General features: G+C 41.4%; 1 long non-coding RNA gene across 2 annotated transcripts; it reads left to right on the top strand.

Annotated features, from left to right (window-relative positions):
* Window positions 1–12,690: 12,690 nt before the first annotated feature.
* On the top strand, window positions 12,691–22,467 carry LOC311600904. Of its 2 annotated transcripts, none has more exons than XR_014780403.1 (3): window positions 12,691–12,867; window positions 14,177–14,241; window positions 22,118–22,467. It is a non-coding gene; the product is annotated as an uncharacterized lncRNA (long non-coding RNA). The 2 variants fall into 2 exon arrangements; XR_014780404.1 differs by lacking the exon at window positions 22,118–22,467 and adding an exon at window positions 16,587–16,754.
* Window positions 22,468–23,240: the final 773 nt, after the last annotated feature.

Here is a 23,240-nt window from a genome sequence, read left to right as displayed (position 1 = left end):
CTTCCCAGACTAGTCCCTACATGAAGGAGAGCCCAGACCCTTTCTCATGCAGTTCTTTCTGGTACCCACCTCCCTGTGTATGCCCCATCTCCAGCATCTCCTGAGTGCACCAGTCTCTGCTCCCTTGGAAGGGTGATGCCCCATTTCTGCCTCAGTTATGGCCAATTCCATCATTCAAGATGTGCATTGGATCTGGGGACATTTGTTAGATGTTGACTCAGGAGTCAAGTTACATAATCTACTCAACTCTGGAAAACCACTACTGTCTAGGTCCTAGACTCTAGGATCTATCTTCCCCCAGGGAAAATGATGGTGTCTGCTGTAAAGCAAAAGGGAAGAGGATGCAGGGATAGCTCAGGAGTGCAGCACCTGATTTTGTGAGTGCAGTTTTAATCTCAAGGGTAAAAAAGTAAAGAAATTGTTTTGCAAAGAGAATGGAGAAAAAATATAATACTTTGTGAGACTCTAGCAGGGGCCTAGAATCTCCATGGAGGACGTTGTTTAAATCTCATATCCATGCAGTCGTACATAGTCCGTGGTATCATCAAGATTGTTGGGATTAGTTCAGAGCATGCAGTCTCCTCATCGCCTTCCACTGCATCTACTCCAGTCAGAACTAGTGTTTACACATTTGCTTATATTCTCTTAAGCACACAGTAGCGTTCTTTGTGAGATACATGGTTGGATTCTGTTTGTCTTAGTAAACGAAATATAGTTTAAAAGTTTTTAAAGTCTACAGTTACACTAGTTCTGAATTTATCCTCGGGAGATGAAACACCAGGGATTGGAGCTTTTTAATCTTTAATTTATTTTTGCACTAGAAAACTAGCAGTTTTATGTACTGACATTTAAAGTTTGAATGGTACATTAGTGTAATTTTCAAGATTTCAACATGAACACCTATTTCATAGTTTTTTTTTTTAAAGACTACAAAATTACTTCTCTTTTTGGGTATGATAAATTCTCACTGTAGCAGAGAGTTCTTGTTAAAAAATCTTTTGTAGAATTCATATGCTAAATATCAAACCAAGTAAGTGTCAAGCTTTGTAAAAATATAAGGAAATTAGTGCTTTCAATTTTATTAGCATATAGAGGCAGGGATTTTGTGGCATACATTTGAATACTAAAAGTTTTGTAGTGCTGTTAAATGCAAGAGACATCCAGCAGCTGTCTTGAATGTGGAAATCACCAAACTCTCTACATGCTTAGTGTAATTTAGTGGACCAGGAGCCAGCAGCATTTTCTGTAAAAGGATAGATGGGTGACATGTTTGGTTTTGTAGCTTACACTGTCTCTATACCTCACCTTGTTCTTACAGAATGAATGTTATACCGTAGACAATACAAAAAAGGATGTTGGTGGCAATGGCTTAATAAAATTTCATGAATGAACACTAACATTTCACAATTTCACATGTCATCTTAAAGACATAAAACAATGACACTCTCAGCTTATGGGTCAAATTTGTTATTCTATCTTGTGGATTGTCTATAAGGGAAAGGTTAATGTTGTTATCATATATATGATTGACACGTAGGGAATAGGAGCTTTGCGTTTGGCATTAAAAGTCACCATTAAAGGGGACATTCAACTGTACCAGAGCTCTCAGACAATTTGACAACAAGCAAAACCTCTGAGCATGCCATTCTATTGTTCAGATTGCTTCCATGACTGGATGACACATTATAAATGATAAAAAAAAATACTATTAATGGGATATGATATGAAGCAGTGCTTTCAAATACAGCCACACTTCATTTTGACTCTGCTTCATTATATAGCACATGATAGACATTATCTATATTGCATCTTTACGCATGGAAGGTGTGTGGCGATTCTGCTAGGAACAAATCAGTGGTGCCCTTCCCCCCCCCCTTCCCATAGCGTGTGTTCACATGTGTCTGTGTCATACCCCTTTGTTGCATGGGTCTTGAAACCTGACTGAGGTGATAAGGGAATGAAGAGAGAACAGACACCCCGCAGAAAGATCTGGGTTTGGGTGGTCGGCTCTTGGTCTGTTGAAGGGGCACCAACTATGCAACAGCCTGGGGCCTCAGATCACGTGTTATGGGAACAGCCGGGAGGATGGGCTACTCTCTCTCAGCAGTAGATCTTTGTAGGGAGGCAGACTCAGCCTGCAGTCACCCGGATGGGGAAGTGCAGTTGCTAATTCTTGCACGCACTGGTCAGCCATTTTTAAACGATCACACTTGCACACTATGAACGTTTGCACTCAGACCAGAGAGAAAGAGGTGTTGCCGTGCCCCTGAGCCTAAACTGGGGAAACCTTTGCTACTGCCATGGATCTGAGGCACTAGGGTCTTTGGCATGGCTGTGCCTATGTCATGCAATATGCATCCACTCAAGACTTCATCCTCTTGGCTCCGCATTCTTGCAAGATTTCAAACATTTTCTTAACTAGTCTGTTATGATGATCTGTGGTCAGTGATCTTTGGTGCCACAAATTTATGATTTGGATGCCATGAGTTGCATCCATGTAAGGCAAATAAAGTTGTGTACACATTCTGACTGCTCTGTCAACTGGTGAGTCTCCATTTTTCCCTCTTATTAAGATTTCTTTTTCCCTAGGACATAATAATATTGAAAGTAGATCAATTAACACTAAAGTGGCCGCTAAGTGTTCAGGTGCAAGGAAGAGATTTTTAAAAAATACTTTAAATCCAAGGCTCAATATGAACAACTTGGTGAGGGATGAATAACAGGAGGGCCTTTGTACCAGTGCAGTGACAAGCAGGGAAAGTGCTTAAAGAAAAAGAAGAGTTCGACTCTGGCTTATATACGAATGGAGAGATGGCAGGACAGCCTCCTTGCTGAAGTAGGAAGTCTAAGGAAATTGGAAGAGAGACACCATAATATTCCCATGAGTCAAAGCCTAATGCAGAACAAGGCCTTAACTAGTTCCACTTCTAAAAAGTTTAAAAGGTGAGGAATATGCTGAAGGAACATGGTCCACAAGTGTTATGAAAAGAAATCATTTGGTAACACAAAAATGTGTGTGTGTGTGTGTGTGTGTGTGTGTGTGTGTGTGTGTGTGTGTGTGTGTGTGTGTGTAGTGGGGGGAGGCAGTGAGCGATGATTTGGAACTGATGCATTTTCTGCTAAGATCAAAGGAAGGTGGTTGGCTAAATTAAACAAAAACCAGCCTTTCAGTGTGGGTAAAGCAGCCTTCCAGGGGAAGAAGACACCATCTAGGGTGTTTATAAATAGATAGGAGCCAAAGCCTACTTTCAAAGCGTCAAAGGTCTAGATGACTTTCTTGTAGGGGTTAAGGTGACTTCAAGTTGAAGTCTGGGCTCTTCCATTTGGGGAGCCGTTGATGATAATACTATGTCCATTCTGCTTGCTCTCTCCATATGAACAGCGAACCCTGCACAGCTGCTTATGGTGCTGCCTGAAGGTTTTAACCCCTGTATTGAGACCCACTGCTCAGAAAAAGGATTCTTTGTGCATGGTCCTCCAAGAGCTGAAGATGTACAATGTCGTGGATGCTGTCGTACCTCTAAGATAACTCCCCCTCACGCTCAGGGAGAAACTTGACCTTTTAAGTCCTGGAATATAAGATACATATCTCACCATGGACAGTGATCCTGCTGATAGGCCTGGTGGAAGAAAATTGAACATCTTCGGGGAAGCATAGTAGGTGTTGGAAAAGACTTCTTGTGTGTGCAATTTGTAGGAAGAGGTCAAATTATTAACACTGACAAGGGTTGGGAAGATAACGCTAACCTTCACAAATGACTTAGAAGAACTGAAGATGTTAGCGGGGGAAGTGACTGCAGATGTGGTAGAAAAAGTAGCGGAACTAGAATTAGCTTAGTTGCTGTAATATATGATAAATATATGGTGAGCACCATATCCTATTGCTAAGCAATAACATTTTGTTTGTCTGTCTGTCTGGTGTTTTCCCCCTGACATATCAGTATGTATTGTGCTGAATTTGGGTGGCTTTCCTCTTAAACTACATTTATGAGTGCATATTTTAAAAGTCAGCTTTTAAAGCATCCATTTGTACTTCAGAATATGTGTGGTTTTATTTGTTTGTTTTGTTTTGTTTTATTGTTGTCTTGCCCATCCGTATTGGAACACACTGTGCTATGATTTTTCTTCCTTTGAGACAGCAGTGCACATAATAAGGGCAACGTTTGTCAGATATTTTATGTGTTTGATTCATTCCAGATTGACTTATTTTAACTGTTATGTTTTCAACCAACATCACTTGTATTATTGATGTATTTCAGCTTAATGCCTTGTTATTGTATGTGGATGTAAATATGGATTTGGTGTTTAATGGAAGAAAACAATGGCATTTTGATCTGGGCTTTACTCCTGCTGAAGATGTGGGCATTGTTGAAATGACAATAAAGGATTTAGAATATTACTTAAGCTTTATCGATAAGGCAGAGGTGGAGTTTGAGGGAACTCTACAATCACTTAGACTATGAGTTATGCAGCCAACTTTATTGTGGTGCCCTGTATTGGAACTTCTGCTATCTCTGAGGCATGCCTGTTTGCTGTTTGTTAGAACTCTGAGAATAAGGGGTTGACATTTCAATTTTTCGAATATGTTAGTTTTGTTCTTGGGAGCCTGGGTGGATGTGAGCACAGGTTTACAGCCTTACCTCATCCAGTCCAGATCCTGATGATGCAACTGTCTCCTATGTCTTAGTTGCTCATCATATCTTATTCTTCTTTCCTGTTGGTCTGGTCAAGGCTAGAAACTCTCTTAAGGTCTCATGGTTGTCATAATCTTGTATAAAATGATGATCTTTTTCATGTGTCTTTAATGCCTAAATTAAACTCGAGCTCCTTCTCTAAGTCTTCTTTGACCTTCCAACAAAAATTCTCTCTTTCTTCTGGCTTCGATGGCATGCTTTACCTTCCAAAGCTCATTTGATGCCATTTGGATTACCAGGTGTAGATTTTCTCTTTCCTGTTAGACCAAAGTCTTCTTGAAGAATGAATCCCCTTTTAACTATTTGTATCCTTTACAACATCCAGTTCAGTGTTCTTAATGGCTCTCTACAAATAAAACCAGGCACAGGAATGAGAGCTCAGCACTAGACTGAACACCAGAATTCAGTTCTCATCAGTAAGAGCTGTCATTGGAGAAATTTAAGAGACTGATTTGTTACAGTCGTTGGGTTCAGTATATTTTTATTAAAGTTTGTTGAATGTGTACTCCCATTCAGCAAAATTCATTCAGCAACTGCATGTTGAGTATGACTAAAACAGCAAATTTCTGTTTCGGGTTTTATAATTGGGAAGTAATATAGATCTTATAATTTGAGTTTATGTGTGTGTGTGCCAGAGGAGGGGGGGGGAAGAAGAAGAAGGAGGAGGAGGAGGAGGAAGAGGAGGAGGAGGAGGAGGAGGAGAAGGAGAAGAAGGAGGAGGAGGAGAAGAAGGAGAAGAAGAAGAAGAAGAAGAAGAAGAAGAAGAAGAAGAAGAAGAAGAAGAAGAAGAAGAAGAAGAAGAAGAAGAGCGCAGCACAAATGTATACTACACCAGTTAACAACAAGTGTGTAAGAAATGAAGCAAGGCACAGGGTTAGATGCCTAGAGATGAATGGCACAGTCTGGGCAAGACTGTCTTCTTAGGCAAGAAGGCACTTGAACAGAGACAAAAAGGATGGGAGAGACTGGGCTGTAGGTATCTGAGGGCATATGAACCTAAGGCAGAAACCTGTAACACTGAAGTACAAGAAGAACAGATTAAAAATGATGTGAGCATTTTACAAGTCACAATAATGACTTTCCAGAATAAGAATGAAGCCAGTGGATGTTTTTGAACATAAAGTGACACAACCTCCCTGATATTAAAGCCTCATGTAGGCCACAGGGTGTTGCTCTCTTTTTTGACCTTATCCTCTCATAAGCAGGTGATGTGTCTTATTTACCCTCACACCTCTTTCCCCATCATTGGGGGTGGGCAGGCTCCTATTCAGTATCCTTTAAAGAAGTGATGCTTACACAGTATACTGACTTAAAAATAGAAAAGATCCCTGAGTTATCACGACGCCAATGATACAATTTACTTGTAGAACATTCTGAGCTTCTTTTATTTATTCAGTGAAGAATTGTCTTGTTTTCTTCCCCTCTACATTAATCCACAGACTAAGGCTTTTGTTGCAATAAATGAAAAAGTCACAGCCTTTCTTCACAAGCATCTTGCTTGAGTATAATAGTACAGAGGTTTTGAACATGGGCCAAGGGAGAGACATAGGATTCTGATTTTGGCTCCGTAAATAGCTGCATGACCTTTGAAAGCGAAATAATCACACACCCATTCCTTTGTGGTACATTTACTATGCTCAGCACCTGCTCCCTATCTCTGAAATCAAGACTTTCACATTCTGATGAAGAAAGACAGACATGAAAGCAAGGGCAAGGAACATAGTGAGCAAATGGCCACTGAGGGAACATGTCTAGGGGCTTTGAGCATTAAACATCCCTAGGCAAGGGGGGGTAGAGGACTAAAGGGTGAGGTCAAGTGGGAAACTTTATCCATATCATCAATTCATAACTATGTGATGTGTTCAGGGAACTGTGAGGGCTCTTGGGATGGGCTGCAGTACACAAGTCAAGCCCATGCCATTTTGTTTGCCTCATCTCATGCTTGGGGAGGCCATCCATTCCTGTTCTGTGTGGTTTCCATGGCTTGTCTGGAGCTGTGTCTGCCTCGTTCACAGTATGGCCAGGTAGGTCATTGAGGATGACCCTTAATAGTGACTTATCCAGCTGGACATGTAAATGAGCTAAGTAGAAGACTCCTGTGGATTCACTTAAGGACACAGGGAGGAGAAGTACACCTCTTCCTTAGGATCAGTAGATGTAAGAACTTGGGTTTGGATGTGACAATGGCTGTGTTTCCTGCCAATGAGAGGGAACTCGCTTGAGAATGCAGTATCGTGGGACCACAGAGCTCACATGTGAGCAGAGAAGATGTGTACAATAGCTAGCCACTTCACTTGAAGACAACATTTGTAGTATACCTCAGGAACACAGAATTCTAGTAGACCTCCAATGTGTGGGTGTTCAGCGAGACTCAGAGAAAGCACAAGATAAGTATGTTATAGCCACATCTGGGTAACAAAGGGAGGGAAGTGTTTGTTAGCAGTGCAAACCAGAATTTGTTCTATCACCAGAGAATCTTATCACTTCAGATATTTTAATTTATGCACCAGTCATTTATGCTAAAAATGTTGACATGGGGGCGGGTTGTAGTTGGGCAAACTCAGGTAACCCATCTGTCTTCTTCTTTACAGCCTTTACTCACCAGGATGGTCAGGTAGAATCTTTTGGGAGAATATGTGCATATTGAGAAGTAAAATTAAAACCGCCGATTTAGTTTGATTGAAAATTCTGCTGCTGTGGTAAGAACACATGTATATATGAGCTACTTAAACAGCTGAAAGTGTCTTTATAATTAGCATGGGCTTTTGTTTACTTGAGTGGATACTTTGAAGTGTTTTAAAACGAGTGCTTTCTCTTAGGAATCAAAATAGTCTCTTGAAAATTTTATTGACACTAATAATTAGCCTCCTAGGTTCTTTGTGTATTGACAAGGAAAAAGTTAATTGCCCTAATTTTTAAATTAATGAAGTTTAATTCTGATTTTATTGTACTCAGTTTCGTAATGAAGCAGAAAGAACATAAGCATGTTCTTGCCTTTGTGAGGAACATCTGTTAGGAGGGAATTGTACATGGAAAGCTTGTCTGTGCTATTGTGCCATCCTTACTGCTCCTTCAGAAGAAGAGGGGCTTCACTTATCCATGAATTTGGAAGGAGAAGTGAGCTTGTAAAGCCCACTACAGCCTCTTGACCTTGCGCACACCAGTAGGTACCATTTTTTCTCATCCCCTTGGTTCCCAAGGGCACATTCCTCCACATGAAGTGATAATGTGACAAATGTGCAGCCTAGCTGTTGTCTCTCTATGGAGACCTATTAGGAATCCTGCCTGTTTGTGAGAGAAGCCCCATTATCACACCAACCACCTTCTCTGATATGCTATACAATAGTGTTAGATTTGTTCGTTTCTTTAAGCTATTGAGGTAATTTGCCTTGGGACAATAGTAAAATCTGAAGTCACCTTTACCAATTTATGATGAAAGGCGATATGGACTCCCACCTACCAGACCCTCTCCTGGATCTCTCACTTGTTTCAGAAGTCAGGAGGGGAGAAAAAAAAGAAAGAAAGATGCTGTTTGTTAGAGCCAGCATTGTTGCCCCACTATTGTTGACAACCAAACTCTGGCCTGAGGTGAGCTTAGCCTTTTCATTTTTGTTTCATTGTATTTTCACATCTTCTGTGGCTTTGGAGGCTGGTGTTCAGTGTTCTGAAGGGTACAAATGAAGGGGAGATGAATAAAGGTCAGTAACAAGCCATGAAGCAGCTAACAGACTGGTGACACGGATGCTCTTCCAAGATTCAGGCATACTCTTTCCCGTCACAACCTTTCAGAGGAATGGGGGACATATAAAAGCAGATGGCCACAGTGAAAGTCTTTTCTAGAGTGTAGATTCTGCACACAGTTTATGCTAGAATAGGAGGTCTAAGAGAGAATGGTCAGATTGCTTTTTGGTGAGTTTGTTGAGGAATATTGACTTTTGTTTTCCAAGACAATTTCTGCCCTTAACCTTACTTTCCTGGGAGCAAATTGGTGGCTACAGCGATGAATTGGCTTACCCCACTGCTTTTGTTTGGTTTGAGTTTTTGATATAAGGTCTTACCGTGTGGCCCTGGCTGGTCTTCTACTCATGGAGCGGAGCCCCTTGCCCCAGCCTTCCAAGTGCAGGGCTGACAGCTATGTACCATCACACAGGTCACTGTTTTCTAAAGACAATACAGAAGGAGCCAAAGAACCTATTTCAGAGTCATCCTTTCTTGTCTGGTAAAACCAAATTCTGAAACAAAACAGTCTAAACTTGCTCATAGTGCTTAAAAAATTCACAAGCAACTTTTCTCTGATAGAGACAACTTGGTGAAGTAATGAGCTCCAGATAGCCTGGTGGCCAGCCGGCTCCAGGGATTCCGTCTAGCCCCACCTTGGGTTTCCTCTTTTAATGATGTCCAGAATAGATCCATTCATCTATTTTTAAACTTTCTAAACTTAGCAAGAGGAAAACAGCAGTGATCTGAAGCTATAGGCTACTTTATTACCCTAGTTATTAGCCTGACAAAATAAGTGACTTTCCATTAAACAACAGTGACAGGAGATGCGGAAGGTCTAGAGGTCAATAGCTCCTGTGATACAGATACCCTAAATGTAGCATCTCTCCAGGGACTGCTGGAGTGAACCACTGACAAGCTAATTGCTCTTATTCCTTAATTAAGCAAGCCTTGCTTCATTAGTAGGTTGCCACAATTGGACAACATTTTCAAGGCTCTAAAGATCCACCCAAATGATAATTAGCAAACAACTGAAATGAAACCAGCTGCTACTTATTGATGAGATTAATGAGATTAATTGAGTAATTATTGTCTCATTTAAAATAAAAAAAAAGGAAAGAAAGAAAATGTAGCTATGGATTCACTGCCAGTCTTTTCTTGGAAAAATATCCTTAGAGACACAAAAGTTTTCTACTAAGAAGAGTCTGTGAATCTGATCTGTTTATGAAAAATCCCAACATGGAATTTAATATTGAATTTATAATTTGTTTTGCTTTTAACTATTCTCAATAAAATATACTTTTCACATTTATATACTTAACATGTGTATATATCATTTAAAAGACTAGCCATATGGATAGAGTTTGAGCAGGCATCTGAAAAAATGCTCCACACATGCATAACTTTGTAAAAAACTAATTGTTTCAGCAAAGTAAAGAGTACTTTGAAACTCTTGGCAAACATCAGAACACTGTATTTGGCTTAGTTTGACTTAATAGCTGTGATTTTTGAAATTGTTCAACTGGTTTTTTTTTGTTTGTTTTGTTTTTTGTTTTCTTTTTAGCACTGAGTTTAAAAGACAAAAATTTACATCAAACTTCCATAAAAATTCTTTTTCATGTGTCATAATTAAGCACTAGTGTAGATCTAGAACTTTAAAAATTGGTCACAATGACGGTCTATGATTTCACTGTACTTGAGCCTGTTTTTGTCTCATCAAAGATGATTTCAACTATACAGCTAAACTGTCAGTAAAAAAGGATCCCAACTGTCTTAGATATGATAGTCCTAGTGGAGGCTTGATAGAGCTTTAGTAAGAACTCACTGTAAAGGGTCTGGATATTTGCTGTCCCTTCTGTCAGTAGGGAATAAGATGTCACCAACAGGGGCGTTGACTCACCACTGGAGGAGGAGGAGCGGAGTCTATCATTCTCTCCCAAACTAGACTAGCAGTACTGCTCAAGCCTATACAATGAGTTTCTCTGGGCCAAGGTTCGGCATTGAGGTGCTTAGCCCCCTCCCACTGGCAGCTTAAAGAAGCTTTCCCCAGGGGGATTTACTTGGATCCACCTAATTACTTAAGGGTGAAGAAATGGCAGCAGAGCAGTGGCAGTATTTACTGAGTATTGGATGGTGACCAGTACTGTGCACAGTACAGCGCAGGATTCTTGTTTTTTATTTTTATTTTTATTAATTTACTCAGATTATAACTAAATTGTTATCCCATCACTTGTTTCCTCCCTCCCGCTTTCATCCTATTCCCCTCCCCTAGGTCTAAGACCGAGGGGGACCTCCTCCCCACTATATGGTCATAGGCTATCAAGTCTCATCTTGGTAGCCTGTTTATTCTTTCTTTGAGTACCACCAGGGCTCTCTACCAAGGGGAGGTGGTAAAATATGGGGAACCAGAGTTTATGTCAGAGTCAGTCCCCATTCTCCACATAACTGTGGAGAATGTCCTCTCCGTTGGCTAGATTAGAGTAGGGGTTTGATGTTTACTACTTGTATTGTCCTTGGTTGGTGCAATAGATTGAGCAGACCCCCCCTGGGCCCCGATCCACCCATCACAATGTTCTTCTTGTAGGTTTCTAGGACCCTCGAGGTCCTTCTATTTCCCCATCTCCTATATTTCTCTTACCTAGAGTCCCAGTAGGATGTCCTCACATCTATCCCAATCTCCAAGCACAGGATTCTTACAAGGGAAGAGTTCTAATCTTGAAAAGCCACAAAGTCTCTTCAGTAGTAGAAGACTCAAACGCACGATCCTCTGGCTGCACAACCAGCATCATGTACGCTAATCGCTGACTATAGTTTTTAGAATTCAGATGATCCAAACAAATAATGCTATTTGGAGAGAGGAGAAAGATCAGTTCATCCCAGGCTATTGAGTGGAAAACCACCTCCTCGGGATGCTACATTCATTGATCATAGAATCCAGAAGCTAGCTTCTTCATGAGAATTAACCTTTGCTCTTCTATGAAAGAGTCTATGTGGCTCCTACAGTGGAAGTAACAATGGAAGGGACAAAGGAAGGCAACGTTACAGAGAAGAAGTCAAGTTGTGTTAGCAAAGGCCACACCATTAAACCAGGCTCAAGATGGGCAAAGGAAGAGAAAACCATTGCACCTGGTGGGAAAGTCCATACACCTGCCACCAGAGAGCTCTCAGCAATCTCAGGCAAGTTACTTCCAGCTAGTGATCTGCAACATGGCGGAGCCAGAATCACTCTCGCTCCATAGTTAAATTGGGCCAATGTAAGTATGGGAGGGCACTCTAGCTCTTAGTGGGAGGTGGCAAGGCTACAGGACCACCACAATAAGCCATTGCTGTGCAGTAAGACAGCTTCTGGCCTGCAGTGCCCGTAAGTTCTCCGTGGAAAGTCTGAATGTGTGTGGCCTGTAGATCCCCCATCTGCTCATGGAGGGGAGGGAAGAGAATTTCTACCTTGAAGTTTTTACTGAGACATATAGCTAAGTCACAGCAGCGGGTGGGCTGCTGGCCTCGCACTTCATGACGAGATATGTCCAAACGCCTCTGTTTCACATCTCGTTTTCCTGGGTAAGTCTTAACTGAAGAAGAGAAAGATTCCTTGATTGAAACAGAACAAAACAGAACATTAACAACTTTGAGAATCAGTGGATTAGAAGACCCCTTTGAGCCTTTTTCTGTTCCGGGCATTTGTTAGTAGAGGAAAGGTGAGAGCCCGAGAGAAAGGAGAGTCCTAATGGGAAATAAAGCATCAAGCTTGATAAGATCTCCCAGCAAACAGCCAGGGCCAGCTGCATCCGCATTCTTTGATTGGCCAGTGACCCCAGCGGGTCACAGCTGTAGAAGGACCTGACGTCATTCATTCACATGCAGATGCAATCCAAGTGAATTAGCGGCCCGGGCTGGAAGAGTCTCCCTCAGGCTTCTTTGCCACAATCCCCAGAAGATGCTGTTCCTTTCAGCTTGAGTTTTCTAATTGCTGTTTTGTACAGGTTTGTAGTATGGGGTTAATATTTTTTTTTAAAAGATGCTTTGAATTGCAAATGTGCTGCCAGTGATAGACTGTGTAGCCTAGCTCTAAATCTAAATCCTCCTGTAGGAGAGATCCTCATAAGTATACCTTAGTTACAAAGAGCTTCAGGCAAACCAAAACCAAAACGTTTGGAAAGCACAATATGAGCGCCTACAGCAATTCTTGTTTGGAGAGTTGAAAATCCTTCCTGAAGGTAGATAATTACCTGCTTACTGCTTCATGTGTTTCTCTTGTGCTTTCTTAAGGTGGTGAGGGGATGACTGTATTACCTGTAGCTATGTTGCCCTCTGAATAAGTCATCTTCAGCAGATCATCTCAAGGGGAAAATTTTCAGAAGAAAATCATGACGTACAGGACATAAGTCCCCAAGAATTGATCCTGTGTACTCTGTTGCTTGGCTCTCTCTATCAGGACTGTGAAAGAGTAATTCCAAAGGTGATCCTAAAGAGTCAGAAGCAGTGCCTTAACTCTATATTATTATTATTATTATTATTATTATTATTATTATTATTATATTTAAAGATAGGGTCTGACTGTAGCTCTGGCTTGCTGAGAGATCACAGAGATCTGCCCATATGTGCTTCTCTGCTGGGAGAGTTGATGATGTTTTTACTGAGGACTCTATGTATGGTGCTCTGTGAGGACTCTATGTATGGTGCCCTGTAAGGACAGGTCAGGGGTGTGCAGTATACTATGTTGTCCCTTTTTACAACCTTAACAGGACTATGACATGGCACATAGAAGAATTGGAAGCAACATATCATCATTCAGCATTTACGGACTAGCATAATAAGCCCCAAAGTAATTCTATCAGAGTAGCTTAGGAGTGTCCACAGTCGAATTCAAGCTCCATCATGAAACATTTTGAAGATTTGGCCCTATGGCAGAGAGCAGGCTAAAAGCAAGAGAGCACATAGTTACAAAGATGTTGGAATCTACAAACTATCTTCTCATGTTCAGATTCTTCTTCAGCCCAAAGAGGAATGCACGGGGTGGGGCAAGCTCTGAGTATACAGATGACAGTTAGTGTTCTTCTTCACTCCCTTATCTCTGAGCCAGATGTTGAGTGGGACCCACACACGGCCTTTGCTGAAAAGCCAAGAGCATCTAGTCTATCCTACTGTCTTCAAGTCTGTACAGAATCAAGTTCCTTTGGCTTACGGGCTAATTGTGACATGGTCACCTAGGGGCCATGTGAGGAAGGACTGCTAGGTCATCCAAGGTTTTTGTTTCTTCCAGTGCTCCAATGTTTGGCCTTTCAGAACCTAATGCTGGCATGCAGAAGAACTGAGTGGCTTATTAATATTGCAATTGTTTATGAAGAATGAGGACAGCGTATAGCTGTAGCTGGGCCATGTGTTCTGGTGTTCTGTCCCGGGGAACCTTGGACTAAAGTCAAGTCAATGGCTATGCTTGCAAGAGGTAGGAAAGCTACTCTGCAACCCTGCTGTCCATCAGTAGGCTGAAGGGTCATCCTCCTCTTTAGCATAGCAAGCCCATGATGCTATAGCACAGAACCATAGCTTTTTTTGACTTAGGACTATTTGCTGCAAAATAAAGCAGCTTGGGGAAGTGAAAACAAATTATAACAAAGAAAGACACATACAGGTTGGGCTACGTTATGATGACATACTTCTCATTTATACCTTGGCAAATGTGGTGGTCTTTCTTGTTAAAGCAGGTGTCCCCTGGCTTCTCTGTCTCTGTCACTTGCTCACAAACATACATACTCTAAATTTTTCAGATGGACTTGTCTCATCACAGCTTTCTCTGAATCCATAGAAGACACACCTGGAGTTCTTTCGAGAGGTAAGGAGCCAAAAAGCAAAAAATGGTTTTGGTCTTCAGGTGAGAGGCTAAAGTTGCCTTATAAGTTCTAGCTCAGGAATATGTGCTCTGAACTCCTAAGATGTTGAGTGACTTAGAATCATGACGAGAAGTTGAGGATTAGGGACTCTAAATGAACATTTTTCACTTCAGCAGTATGTTTTAACATTTATTTATGTGTTATTATTCAGAAATTTATATTTATGCTAGTAATTGTATGGAAATATTTGTACGACTTGACAATTCTGTTGATTTGGCTTTAATGGAATACACACCCCTATATCCTGGGGAACCTGAGAAGCCTGTTTTCTCAGCAGGAATATGGTTGAAATATTGTTCCAAAAGTACTACTAGGAAGCACTCAAACTTATAACAGAGGATTCCTCCCTCCTCCCTCCCTCCCTCCCTCCCTCCCTCCCTCCCTCCCTCTCTCTCTCTCTCTCTCTCTCTCTCTCTCTCTCTGTGTGTGTGTGATGGTTAAAATTTTCTCCCATCGCACTCACAGTTGCTACAGGTAGATACATGCAAATACAGCCACGCATTTACCTATTGGGTTAATTTGTCTTATTGAGACCTTGCTTTTCCACCAGTTCTTGCTGCCATTGGTAGGTTGGTTCCTTGAACCTGTGTGAGTCCCATTAGCTGCATTCCCATAGCTTCCACACAGCAGGATAATCTATTATTTTATCAGCCGCATTCAACTTCACAAAAAGATCTGTTTCCAACGTGGGCTGACACTCCCAGTACTGATTTCAGACCAAACCCTGCTGATCCATCAGCCTTTTCTTTCCTCATGCCTGAATTCAGAACCCCAGAAAGCAGGAGATGAATGGAAACGCAAGGAGCCTCTCGGCTCCAGTAAATGCCAACAATTGCTTCCCGCATCTCATTTGTACAGAGCTCCGGGAGAAATAGTGACAGTAGGCCCCTGGTACAGAAATGGGAATGTGTTGTAGCAGATGCCTTTTCAGTGATGGGGGAGCTGGACTAGGCTGCTGGGCGTGGTCACCTGCCTGGTCAACTACTCTAGCATTTGTCTTTTTCAGGACCTAGTGTGAGTGCGTTGAGACGTTGAGCCATTTATTGATGTTCTAACTTTTTATGCCAGGATCAGCGAAGCTCCCATAGCTCTCCATCCTCTACTTTTTACTTTTTTATGCTTGCGTACTGTCAAAGAGCGGCATGCGCTTGCTAAACCATGCTTTCCAATGGATTGGTGGCTTCAGCATTAATTAATAAATGAGTTAAAATGTTTTGGGACAGGTCCTTATGCATCCCATGCTAGCTTCCAACCCCCTTGTAGCTAGAAGATGATCTTGAACTCCTAACACTTCGGCCTCACCTCCCAAGTGTTGGGAGTACAGCTGTGCACCAGCACCACCATACCTAGTTTATGTGGTCATAGTGATTGAACCCAGGGCTTTGTGCATGCTAGGCAAGTCCTCTATCAGCTAAGCCATGTCCCTATGCCTCAAATAATTTGAATCATTAAATGCAATACATCTGTTGACTGGTTCTTGATTGCCTGACGAAGATGCTTTGCTGGAAGTTAAAACTGGATACCATGGATTCGAGTCACTGCAGCTCACAGGGTAGATCTCAACCTCATGCATTTTTAATTGTTTAAATCTGCTTTGCTCTCTGCACCCAGGTCAAGCCTAAGCTGCAGATAAAGGTTCTAAGATGAGAGTGGAGGAAGCTTAGCTGTTTTTTTCACCTTCTTCCATGTTCTAGGGTCCCAGAATGAAGGGCAGTAGGGCTACTTTTGACCCTTCTTTGCCTGAATGTGGCTCATTGCCTAGAGGTTTATTTGGAATGTAGGTATCTGTACTACTTCATTTTGGTCAACTTAAAGCTTGCAAACATTTTAAAATGATTTAAATATATCTGCTACTGTGTGTTTTGCTAGGACTTGCCTTCCACTGCTTTCAGTTTAATTTTGGCCATTTTATGAAGGACAAGCTTATTCTTGGTCTGATTTTTTTTTTTTTTTTGCCTCTCGTTTTTGTAGCTGTTAATTCATTTGTCATCTTTTAAAGCCGTTCTTTGATTTTTTTTCATTGATGTAAATGTCACACAAGGTAAAAATGTCAAGATCGTAAGCATGCATGTAGCTGAATGTTTTCACATGTGTCTAAACCAATATAGCTACCGCACAAAACAAGAAACAGACATTTCCAGTTGCTTAGACAATTGTAACATTCCTACCCCCAAAGTTACAATTATTTTGGCCTTCATTGCCTACTCCATTTTGTTTGATCTTGAGCTTCTGTGGGTGGAGTCATACAGCATGTATTCACTGAGAGATAGCTTCTTCTGTCCAGTAGGATTCTGAGATTCGTCATTGGTATGAATTTTTGCGAACACACCAGAATTCCTGTGTATATTATCTATCTATCAAATCTAAGGACAATGTTTGAGAAGAACTATAACAAAAATGAAATTCATTGGAAAATGCAAAATAAGATGAAGAAAGAAAAGGGCGCAAGAAAGATGACTCCGTTGTAAAGTGCTTGTCACATAAGCACAAATGCCTGAGTTTGGTTTAAAGAAAAAGTTAACAGAAATAAAAACTCTTTAAAAATCTGGATGCTGGGCTCTGTGGCACACACCTGTCATTCCAGCACTCAGGGAGGCAGAGGCAGGTGGATCGCTGTGAGGGCAGCTTGGTCTATAAAGTGAGTCCAAGACAGCCAAGGCTACACAGAGAAAGCAACAAAAACAACAAAAACCCAAACCAATCAAAACCTAAACAAACAAACAAACAAGCAAACAATTCTGTACTCTATGGCATGTATGCATATCACTTAAGCTTGAGAGCTTAGGAGTCGGGGCAAATCCATGAACTGCAGGTTCAGTGAGAAACCAGACGAAAAGAACACCCACTGTGGGATAGTGTTTTATATGTATTCCATGGAATGCTGCACCCCAGAAATCTCAATAGCATGGGGTCCCAAACAAGTTCTGAATAGTGATACCCTAGTCAACACACTGTTATAGATGCATAAAATTTCAAAGGGCTCCACTCCTTTGACAAAGAGCTACAGATAACCAATGGCTGCTAAGAGAGAGAGAAAGACAGTTTTCTCCAGGAAAGAGCCTCTAAGGTAAGTTACCTGATTTCAAGTGGTTATCCTTAAGCACATGTATAGGCAAAACACTAAATGAAGTCAATAGGGTATGTGGGTATGTAACAATAACATTTATATAAGAAGTCATGGGCGAGGAGAGAGAGAGAGAGAGAGAGAGAGAGAGAGAGAGAGAGAGAGAGAGAGAGAGAGAGAGCTGGGAAAACATAGGACCTGGGCATGCAGAAATAATGTATACAGTACTCATGTATAAAATTCTCAAAAATTTAAAGAAAAAAAACCATAAATAAGTAAAGTAGGAAATAATTGAGATAAACAGCCAACATTGACCTATGGCTTCCACTCACATGTGCATATATGTGCACACACTTGCATGAACACATATGTGCATGTACCAACACCAGAGGTGCTTCCTACCTTATCACATGCATAAACATAATCTGAAGTATGTGGTGACAGACCTAATACAATGAATCTGGAATAGAGGACGCGTATAGAAGTATTCTACCATGGTATTGCTCAAACTTTATTCTACACATGAGTCATCTGAGGATCTTTTAACTTTAGTTTTTAAGAAATCAATTTTTAAGAATCTTATACTGGCAAGAAAAGCTAATATGAGACCTACCTTTCTAAGAAACTTTTAAGTGATAATACAATATTCTAACTATTAACGGGTCCTAGTTAGCTTCAGCTGTCAATTTGACCGAGAGTAGAGCCATCTGAAGGAGTTTCAATTGAGGGATTTCCCAGATCAGATTTGCCTGTGGCCATGTCTATAAGGGATTGTCTTGATTGCTAATAAATGTGGGAGATCCCAGCCTATTGTTGATGACACCATCCCTGGGTAGGTGACCTGGGCCTATGTAAGAAAGCTGGCTAGGTATGAGCCCAAGAGAGCAACTGAGAATGAGCCAGCAAACAGTGCTCTTCCATGGTTCCTGCCCTGACTTCCTTCTCAAGGTGCTTTGGCCAGAGTGTTTTATGAAGGCAACAGGACCGAAACTAAACATAGCCCAACATGCTGCAGGTGTTTAGAGCACATTCCAGTTGCAGGCTTTTGCTTTTTAGCTTCCATACGAGGATCCAGTGACTTGATAGCCACTATTACAGTACATAATTTACATTTTCCTATACATTTACATTCATCAACAAGTTTTAGACCTTCCTAAGTTATTAGGTTGCTGTTTTGAGTTCTTTTTTTAGTTTCAAGACCTTCCTTTTTCATTTTTACACATAAGGTATACATTTTCTTGTAAGATATATCTTAGTCATGATGAGGTCCCTCAGCTTTTATTTGTCCAGAAAAAATCTTTGCCTCATCTTCATTCTAAAGAACAGTTTTCTGGGTATACTATTTGGGTTGGCAGAGTTTTTCGCTTTTCTAGCTCCTAAGATGTGTCATCTCGTTGCCTTATAGACTATAAGATTTCTTCTGAGAAATCTGTTGATAGTCATATGGTTCTCTCTGTGTGCCTTTCTCGATCTCTCTGCTTGTTTTTCTGTGTCTGTTTATATGTCTGTCTCCCCATCTCTTTGCACTTTCAGAATCCCAAATATATGTAGTGTTCTAGTGGATGGTGTCCAACAAGCGTTTCAGTCTTTCTTTTATCTTTTAAACCATTTTGTGCTTAATATTTACCAATAATCTGGCTTGGAATTCTCTGAACCTTTTTTTCTCTTTGATCTAGTTAGTCTATTATTGAACACTTCTAGTGGGCTTATTTCAGTTATTGCATTCTTTGGCTAAATGATTTCTGTTCAACACTTTAAAAGTTTTTTTTTTTAAATCTTTTTGCTTAAATGTTCACTTTGTCTCTGAATTATTATCCTTCCCTCAGTGCATTTCTATGAGCATTTGAATTTTTCCTCAGGTAAATTTTTACTTCTGTTTCATTATAGTTATTTTCTAGGGATGTATCTTGTTCTTTTATTGACCATTCTTGACAGAGTCTTCATTTTCTTTGTTTTCTGTTTTGTGTTTCTGCATCAAACAGCCATTTCTCTTAGTTCACACGGACTGCTTGGTGCTGAAAAGGACAGTCACCAATCAGTCTTGTGAAGGATTGAGAAGAAACTCTCAAAACTTTGTGCAAGTCCACACAGTTTACTTGTCATTAGTGGCCTCTAGACTTTCTCTATCACATTTGTGCTCTTATAAGTAAGACTGACACTATTCCTTAGGCAGCCTCCAAATAAGTTGGACTATTGAATATATGGTGTATGTTTTTAACTCTCCCGGGTAGAAGCTGGGTACTGGGTTTTTTCACCCAATCTCTTAAGCTGGTGGGTGGGGTCATTGTGGGTATTGCTAGCCAAGTCTGTAATCTCCATTTTCATTTGTTTGTGGCAGTTAGACATGCCATGCCACGTAAGTATTCCAAAACAAGCTAGACAGAAGCTAGGTCTCAGGCAGACCTTGGAAGAGTTGGAACATTGGGCACATAGTATTTTTTGTTCCCTTTTGTCTTAGGCAGGTATACACTGCTGATAAGACCTCATGGCGAAAGCAACTTATAGAAGGAAGGGTTTACTTTAGGCCGTCCAACATGGCAGGGAGGCTTTGAAGCAAGCAATGGGAGTGGTAGAAAGAACCATTGAGAGTCACATCACAAACAGAGAAAGCAGAACCTCTTTTTCCCCCCTCAAATCCTTTCCCAAGCAGTGTACTTCTTCAAGAAAGACCACACCTCTTAAGCCTCTTATGGAGGAATGTTTTGTGTGGATACAGCAGCGGTTGAAAGAGCTCATTGGCTAATCAGCTGGGCAGAAGGACAGGAAGCAGAAGGTGGGATCTCCTGGTAAGGAGAAAGGAACTCTGGGAAGGAAAGAGAGTATTACCCTTTTGCCAGGAGACAGGAGAAAGAGTCAGATTCGTGGCCGTTGGGAGAACAGCTGGCTGGGTAAGGCACGGTGGACAGGTTAACTTAGGAGAGATAGTTTAGAGTCGGCCCAGGTAAAGCCTCAGTTTTGAAATTTTAAAAGGCCTTAGCACCATTATTTTTAAGGTTTAAAGAACTTCTTGGGGCCTACCGTATTTTTTGAACCATAAAACGCACTTTTCCCCCCAAAGCGAGGGGGAAACTAGTGGTGCGCTTTACGGTCCGATTGCTGTCCGCCAAGCATCAACAAAGAGGTCACTTACCGGTGTCTTCCGTGTGCCAGCCAAGAAACGTGCTCTAGGTTGCACTGTTCTAAAAACTGGGTGTGTCTTATGGTCTGAAAAATAGGTGCGTTTTTTTCTTCACGAGGAGATACAGCCCATCATCGATAGCCTCCCCAGACAGAGTCACCAACTCAAGCATTCCAATGCTGGAGACTATAGGGACCACCACACCCTACTCGCCACCCTCCACAATAGTCTTGTCGTCATATCACAATATAGTTCACCTTCAGAAACCTTCTTAGTCTCTCGGCCTCAACACTCTTTTTTTTTTTTTTTTTTTGGTGGTGGTTTTTCGAGACAGGGTCTCTGTGTTAGTCTTGGCTGTCCTGGAGTAGCTTTGTAGACCAGGCTGGCTTTGAACTCACAGCGATCTGCCTGCCTCTACCTCCCAAGTGCTGGGATTAAAGGCATGTGCCACCACACTCGGCTTTAAGTCTAAAGTCCAATGCCTCTTCTGAGACTCATGGCAATCTCCTAATTGGAACTCCCTGTAGATGTAAATTTCACACATTCAACATATAACAGCACAGACTATGCATTACCAGTCCAAAGAGGAGGAATAGGGACGTAGATGAGAAAATACTGGACCAACCAAAGAAAGATTGAAACCTGGTAGGGAAAATATCAAATTCCCTAGCTCCATGCCCAATATCAACATACTTAGATGGCTCTGCCCTTCCAGCTCTGCTTCCTGCTAATTCCCCCTCCCCCCACCCCCTGGCTTCTACACTCTGTGCACAGGTCTCCATGTCATATATCCCGTGGTTCTTGCAAACTCCAACCTTGGGGTTTGCAACACAGTTCAGGCTTCGCTTGGTCAGCTTCACACAATGGTCTCTCAGGGCCTCCAGGCAGCGACTCCCCGGCCATATGCCTGGCCTCAGCTGCTCACTTGAACTTTGGGAAATTCCACGACTCTTTTACTCTTATATCCTACATGACTCTAAACACCATGTGGAAGTCACTGCTAAATTCCACTGCCCACTTGGGATGACCCCTGACCCCTCTGAGTCACATCTGCAGTTCCTTTCTAGGAGGAGAAAATTCCTTAGGCTTTTTCTTCCACAGGCTGGAAGCTTAGCTGGGTGAGGCCTTGCCTGAGGACACTTCCCTTTATTCCACTGCAAGCTACACCTAATTTTAACCTTATCATCCTAGCACTAGACTTGGTTGCAACAGCAAGTTTCCTGGTGCTGTCTTTCTTTCAAACTGTATATTGAAGGGTTTTTTTTTCCCTGCCCTATTTGCTCTTTTTCATTGTAGACTTGCATGGCAATCATCACTCTGACCACTAATAAACAACTATATGACAGAGTCAATATAAGGCTGATTGAAATCTCCTCTGCCAACTACTTTTACTTATTTATTAGGTTTATTTCATTTTATGCTAATTTTTGCCTGCATACATGTGTGTGTACTATGTATATTTCTGTTGGAGTCCCTAAAACTAGGGTTATAGTTGGTTTTGACTCATGATATGGGTGTTGGGAATTAAGCCCAGGTCCTCTGCAAGAGCAATAAGGGCTTTTTACCATTGAGCCATCTCTTCAGCTTAGTCCATTACTTTTATTTATTTTTTCTTTTTTTTTTTTTTCTAAGATAGGGTCTCTCTACCCAGCCCTGGTTGATCTGGAACTCACTATGTCGAGCGAATGTTAATCCTGAGATTCGCTGGAAAAAAATCATCGCCACCATTTTGAGCCAAATTTGAAGCAAGCTTTATTAAATATTACATACTGACTAAGAGATAGACTTTGGTGAGGACTGTCCCCTGGAACTTTCCAGTTGAATGGCTCTCAGACACATGTTGTAGGGCTTTTTATGGATAAAACCGAAAGGCCACCATACATTTGAGGCTTTGTTTTCCAAGAACTACAGCTCCCAGCATTCCAGGAAATTATCTGGTCCTTGGGCAGTTGGAGTGCTTACAGATTAATTTTGGGCATTACACAGACTGGCGTTAAACTCAGAGATCTGCTTGCTTCTTCCTTGAATGCTAGGATTAAAGGTTTTCACCATCATACCAGACTCTGTTTATTACTTTTTAATTTAGCCTTAGCTAAGTTCTTAGGTCATATGCTTTTTTTTTTTTCTTCAAAAAACCAGTCTCTAGCCTAGTTGTTAATATTGTTCTCCTGTAAAGTTGTTTGCTCTGGGATTTTAGTCTGCATAGCTCTCAATGCTACTGTCTTTCAAGTTCCATATGTGAGGGGGTGCAGTAAAGAAACTGGTGACATGGGCAAGTTAAGGAGAGGGAAAAAACAATTTCAGACATATTGAGTTCAGAGCAGAGAGAGAAGGAAGGAGATTGGAATTAAATGTGGCCAGCAGCCTGGACATGGCTAGGGATATCTGTGAGAAAAGGAAGATAACCAGAGATAGAGAATAGAAAGTGTAGTAACGATAACAGCAGCAGGGTAAAACTCCTTAGCGTTATAAGGTATCTGCGAGGAGGGCAACCTTGAGGGGTGAGAAAGAGTAGGATTCTAGCGTGGACCTTGAAATGTATAACAGGCATTTTTGATATTGAGGGAACCTGGAGGCTGGCATCTGCTTTGATGCGCAGCTACAGGTACATGTCAATGGGGCTATTTGTCCCTTCTGCCAGAGGTAAAGAAAATGGCTTCTTTTGGCATGGGAACTGCTTCACACGTTCCTGAGGAATGCTGGTGTTTGTCTAACCCCCAGAAATCTTAGAGTGGGTGGAGCTCATTTCTGGACACATA

Source organism: Acomys minous (genome assembly GCF_964271855.1).
Source record: "Acomys minous genome assembly, chromosome: 6".
NCBI classification, from domain to species: Eukaryota; Metazoa; Chordata; class Mammalia; order Rodentia; family Muridae; genus Acomys; species Acomys minous.
Note: the sequence above shows the minus strand (reverse complement) of the source record. Positions and strands in the feature narration are given on the sequence as shown.